The sequence below is a fragment of the Arvicanthis niloticus genome, chromosome 5 (genome assembly GCF_011762505.2).
Source record: "Arvicanthis niloticus isolate mArvNil1 chromosome 5, mArvNil1.pat.X, whole genome shotgun sequence".
Taxonomy (NCBI): Eukaryota; Metazoa; Chordata; class Mammalia; order Rodentia; family Muridae; genus Arvicanthis; species Arvicanthis niloticus.
In genome coordinates, this window is record NC_047662.1 from 56,960,385 (window position 1) to 56,965,980 (window position 5,596).

The 5,596-nt window shown below is 46.0% G+C and overlaps 1 pseudogene; it reads right to left on the reverse strand.

Moving 5' to 3' along the window:
* Positions 1–818: 818 nt before the first annotated feature.
* LOC117709130 (protein adenylyltransferase FICD pseudogene) lies at positions 819–2,201 on the reverse strand (annotated as a pseudogene).
* Between the last annotated feature and the right edge of the window lie 3,395 nt (positions 2,202–5,596).

A 5,596-nucleotide genomic window follows, 5' to 3' on the forward strand; every position in this document is an offset into this window, starting at 1 on the left:
TACATTCTATCGCCAAGCCTCACCTCCAGGTCCTCAGAAGACTGAGTGGGAGGTGAAGGCAGACCCCCTCTGTGGAGTGATGGGGTAGGTGGGCAAACTTGGAGAACTTTTAGCCTCAGTTGATAGCAAGTGAAGTACAGGTCAAAGATAAGAAAAAGCCCTGCTGCTCGCCCTTCACCAGAACAGTCTGGGTAGGAAAATGCCATCCCCTGGAACTCAGGTTAGCAAGCTAATAGCTCGGAGGGTCTTTGGGTATCTGCAGTCTCCTACTGGAGATGGCAACATCCGCCTCCTGTGTCAAAGGGCTGTGCTGCCAGTAGAAGCGGCTGCCACAGCCACTCAGGAATGAAAGCCTGCCTCAGCGCAGGGTAGGTTCTGGCCAAGTTGGCAGAGGTCAACCTGAGGTCACAGGATCTCAAAGGCATCCGAGTGATCCCTGTGGCCCTGGGCTCCGTCCCATATATCTGGCTCTCTGCCTCCACTTTTAGTGCAAATTCTGTCTAGACACCCAGGCCCAGGACATTAGAAAAGCACTGCTGCCCTACTGGGTGCCAGGATCACCACAGGTGTAGTGGTCACAGCACCACTCGGTGCTGCTAGCTCACCAAAAAAAGTAAAAAAAAAAAAAAAAAAAAAAAAATTAAATTAAATAAATAACTTGACTGAACTATAAATTACCCTAAAGACAGGCTTAATAATTTAGTTTTCTTCCTCAACTGACAAACATCTGGAGGTAAAGAATGTTTAACGTCTCCTTTTGCTACTGGGGAGAACTGTTTCTAGAAAGGCCGCCTCTGGATGCCAAGCGACGGCCACAGTCAGGGCCTTACAGGAAGTGTCTCCTTGAACCCAGAATGGTTGGGCTGGGCTTCGGGCAGCGCCACAGAGTACTCCGTGGTGGCGAGAAGCAATGTGTCCAGTGTGACTTCCGTACACTTGGCGACGAAGCGGATGAAAGGCCGCACGTCACCCTCGTTGGCGACTTCCAGCACGTGGTAGTACTCGGACCTCTGCTCCTTGCGGATGGTGATGGGTGGGTATCCTGCCTGCATCAGGATCAGGTTCATCAGCAGGCGGGAGGTCCTCCCGTTGCCGTCGATGAAAGGGTGGATGTACACCAGTTTGTAATGGGCTAAGGCCGCAAACTCAACCGGGTGCAGGTTCATGGCGTCCTCTGAGTTAAGCCACTGTGTAAACTCCTGCATCTGCTTCTCCACATCGCGGGGGTGGGGTGGGATGTGGTGTCCCACCAGGACCTGGGTCCTCCGAAACCTGCCCGCCTCCACTGGGTCCACATACCCCAGTACCCTCCTGTGGATCTCCAGCATGTCATCGATGGTGACAGACCCGATGCTGGACACCAGGGTGGTGTTGATGTACTTCATGGCCGCGTGCATGCCGATCACCTCGTTTTGTTCCTCCAGGCTCTTCCCTGGCACTGCGTAGCGGGTCTCCAGGATGTGCCTGATCTCCGACAGGGTGAGGGTGTTGCCCTCGATGGCCACCGTGTGGTAGATGTGATGGTAGTAGGTCTCCTCCATGACCCTGCGAAGCGCTGAACTGCCCTTAGGGATGGACATGACCTTCACCTTGCTGTCGATGACGCTGAAGTACCTCTGGTCGATCTCCTCCACAAGGGGCAGCGTCCGATCCCGGTTGACCAGCGCTTTCTCGTGGAAGGGGGAAATGGTTAGGGCCCTGGTGAATAGGTAATCCGCCTGGACGATGTCCTTGTCCTCTTCGGAGAAGATGCCAAACTCATTGAGAGCGTCTACGAAGCCAGGGTCCATCTTGAGGGCGTGCAGGAAGAACTTGTGGGCTTTCTCTCTCTTGCCTTGGCGCTTCATCTCCAGGGCTTGGTTTAGTGCGGCCTTGGCTTCCAGCTTCCCTGCTGGAGACGCCTTAGTCCTGGCCGTCAGCAGCCCTGTGTCCCTGGAGGTGACACTGAGCTCCGTGGATGGGCTGGTGCACTTGGTGACCACATGCTGTGTCCTGTCCAGTTTGCTCCTGAGCAGGTGGAAGCCTCTGAGTACAGCCAGACACTGCTCTTCCACAGCTCCTAGTGGCAGCAGCAGGGCCAGCAGTGACCCCAGAGCCATGCTCAGCAGGGTCATCCACAGGAAACGGCCCCAGATCGAGACCCATTTGGGTTCTGCCACCGCCACCACTGATGCCATCGGCATGAGTATCATCTGGACTGAGGGCTGGGCCCAGAGCGCAAGAGGACAAGCAGAATCTTTTCTGTCCTTGGCCAGGGCTCCGTGTGCCTCAGTTTCTCTGGTGTGCAATGGCAGTAGCCACACACCGAAAGTTTTCCACTTCTTAGTCCCGGTTTCGCCGTTTGTCGCCTTTCTTTCCATTTTCTTGTCCTCTCTAACCTATTATTATTATTTATTTATTTATGTATTTATTTTTTTGAGACGACTTCTCACGGTGTAGCCCAGGTTGGCTGAGACTTAACTGTGTGTAGCCCAAGCTGGCTTAGAATTCACCGGGATCTTTTTAAGTCAACATGTCCTCCCTGACCTTTTTAGTTTGCATTCTCTGGAGCGGCTGGCTATGGCTTTTTGTGTTTACCAGATCGTTTTTCCTTGGTGCAGAGGGAAGGCCTCCATCTCAACCCACAGACGCTGAACTGAAGCTCCTGAGAGCTAGTGGGCACGCTCGGGAGTCAGACGACCCACATTTAAATTTTGCCTCAGCCTCTTGTGACCTTGGAGCATATTACTCCCTTCTGCAGTATTCCCAAAGGCAGAATGGGACAACAACCCACCTTTCTTAATTTAAAAAAATAAAAAAAGTTTTATGTTTTTGGTGCGTGCGCACATGCGCAGAGATCAGCTGGCGAACGTTGGCTTTCTCCTACCATATGGGTTTGTGGGTTGAACTCAGCTCAGCAAGCTTAGTGGCTCCCACCTGCCTTAGTTAGCCCTCAGGTTCTGGATTTTAGGACTGTTTCATGGAGCCACACAGCCCTGGGTTCATATCCCAGCTCTGCCGCTTGCAGACTGAGTCGAGCTGACTTGGTGCCAGTCTAGTCTGCCCATCTGTCACCTGCAGGCAATGTACTGATGGAGCCTTTTTACATTTTTATTTTGACACTGTAGCTCAAATTGGTCTGGAACTCACTGTGTAGCTCAGGCTAGCCCGAACCTCCTGCCTCCGCCTCCGCCTCTGCCTCTGCCTCTGTCTCCTGAGTGCTGGGATTAGAGGTATGCACCACTCTGGTATTTTCAACAATAAGCTCTTACTGTCAAGGTGTGGGGGGTAATCAACAGCCTTGGCAATAGTCTCTAGTGTTATTCACCATCAATCCAAAACTATGTAATGTTTTAAGAATATTTATTCTATGGCCGGTATGGCTCTACTACTGGTATTGTCTCGATATATTTTAATTATCTTATTTAATACTCTTCTTTTTCAATGATTGCGTTCTTGTCCTCAATGGTCTTGACATAATTGCTACATGAGACACTCACTGTATTCTTACTCTATGGAATGTGGTTGTGATAATAAATGTTACAAATTTTATCATTATCAACAATAGATAGATTTGAAGATTCCCCTCTATCTAAATTCTTTCCTCCTGGACCAGTTCTCTGCTATCTAAGATTTGTTCCTTCCTCAGTTTTACCATAGCTTACCTATAGAATTATATAGTGGTAAAACACTCACTCTCTAGCTTAAGGTCCATGATCATTGTTTTAATGCATGTACCATCAGGCCTAGTTCTCTTACTTTTTTTCTTTTGAGAAGTTTGCAAAGCTAACAATAGGATTTTAACTTTCTTTCTTTGTCAGGCAGAGTAGCACCCCTTGTCACATACTTCTTGCACTCTGGATACAGACCTAGATGCATCAGTACAAATTTAAGGCCAGTCATATAGCAAGTCTTTGTCACAAAACAAAAATCCATTTCTCCAACTAAACTGAAATGGTACCCTTTACAGCTGATTTGGGCTAGATAAAAATCTATAGTCATTGGATTGTTCTCTTTTAAAATTCATGAGAGTGAATGTCAGTGCTTGCAGTGCTGCCTGCAATTATGCGAGTCAGATGGCAGGGGCATAGGCTTGACATATGTGTCCATTAGGATAATTCTACAGTCTGGATCCCTAGGGAATGCCAAAGCACCGGATATGTTCCTAACTTAAATTATGAGGGTGGGCCATTACTTGAGTTTTCAGAGTCTCTTGCAACAAGTCTATCCCTGAGCACACTGTAGTCAGTGGTTTAAGAATTATTTTAGAAACAAGGGACTGGTTATGGGGAAGCCATGTAACCTGGGTCCAAAGGTGCTAGTTTGAAAGCTGCTCATTGGAGCTGTTCCAATGAGCTGTCTTAATGCCTGTATACTCAAGCCTTTCGCTGAGGCCAGGAGACATGAATAATATACATGATATATGAATTTGCTGTTCAGGGAGCAATATATGACCTGGACCCTGGGGTCATTGGGTCTAGGAGGCTTTGATTTTATCCTACTTTACTTAGAGTTCTTAAATGCTTCAACCTCCTTTCTAACCCACTAATTATAGGTAGAGAAAAAAGGTCAGTAGGAAAAAGGGGATGGTGGAACTGTTTAGAAGTTGTGCTTTGGAATGATTCCACTCTTCGCTGTCAGGATACCAGTAGTCTAGTTCAAGAGCAAACACCACACATGAATCAATAGATGCATCATGATCCAACAAAAACAACAAGGCTCTGATGAATTGGCATGAATTAGTGAAAGCAGCCTGAATCAGCCTGAATACAGGAATTTCCTGGTGTGTTTCTTTCTATTAAGTCGAGACCAACAAAGACCAGTGAAGACCCTATTCTGCCAATCTTTATTTATTTACCTGGTATGATACAATTTAAGTTTCAGAACTTTTAATTCTATTTTTTTTCTTGTGACATATTCTAAGACATTTAGCTAGTACCTGTCTACCCACTAGAAAGCTCCACAGATAACTACTGAATGCTTAAATAAATGGATGAATGATATCTGACATCATCTGAGAGGTCAGGACACTAAGTCTTTTACATGAGACTAGTCAGAATGCTCTTACCCTCAGTCATTTAATTGTGGAGTGTTCAAGTCGGCAATTGGTTTAGCCAACTTCAAAACATAAGCAGCAGCTAATTCAGGACAAACATGAAGTTTGAACAGTAAGTAATTGCTTACAGAAGCCTGAGTTTAGACAGTATTTGTTATTACAGGTATAGACTAGCATATGTTGGCTGTGTCCTTCATGTAGTACAAGAATGAAATTTTAGAAAACAGGTGCCACAAATAGAAAATAACTCCTACTTTAATGAATGTGCATTTACTTAAATAAAATTTTACAGTGAGTGGAAAAAATAATTTTCAAAAAAGCCCTTTTAATTCAACTAACAGAAAACATAATATACTGGCTTTTACAATTTTAATATGATCCCTGATTAATAATGTATAATGGGCAAAGTAAATATTATTTTTCTCTGAATGGATTATATTAAAAACTTGCACAGAGAATGATAATTTCTTTGGTATAGCTTTTGTGTTTAATCCTCTCAACTCTCAAGTTTCGAAGAAAGTGGCTGCTAACTGTGTCTAATAAGAAATGAAGAAGCTTTTT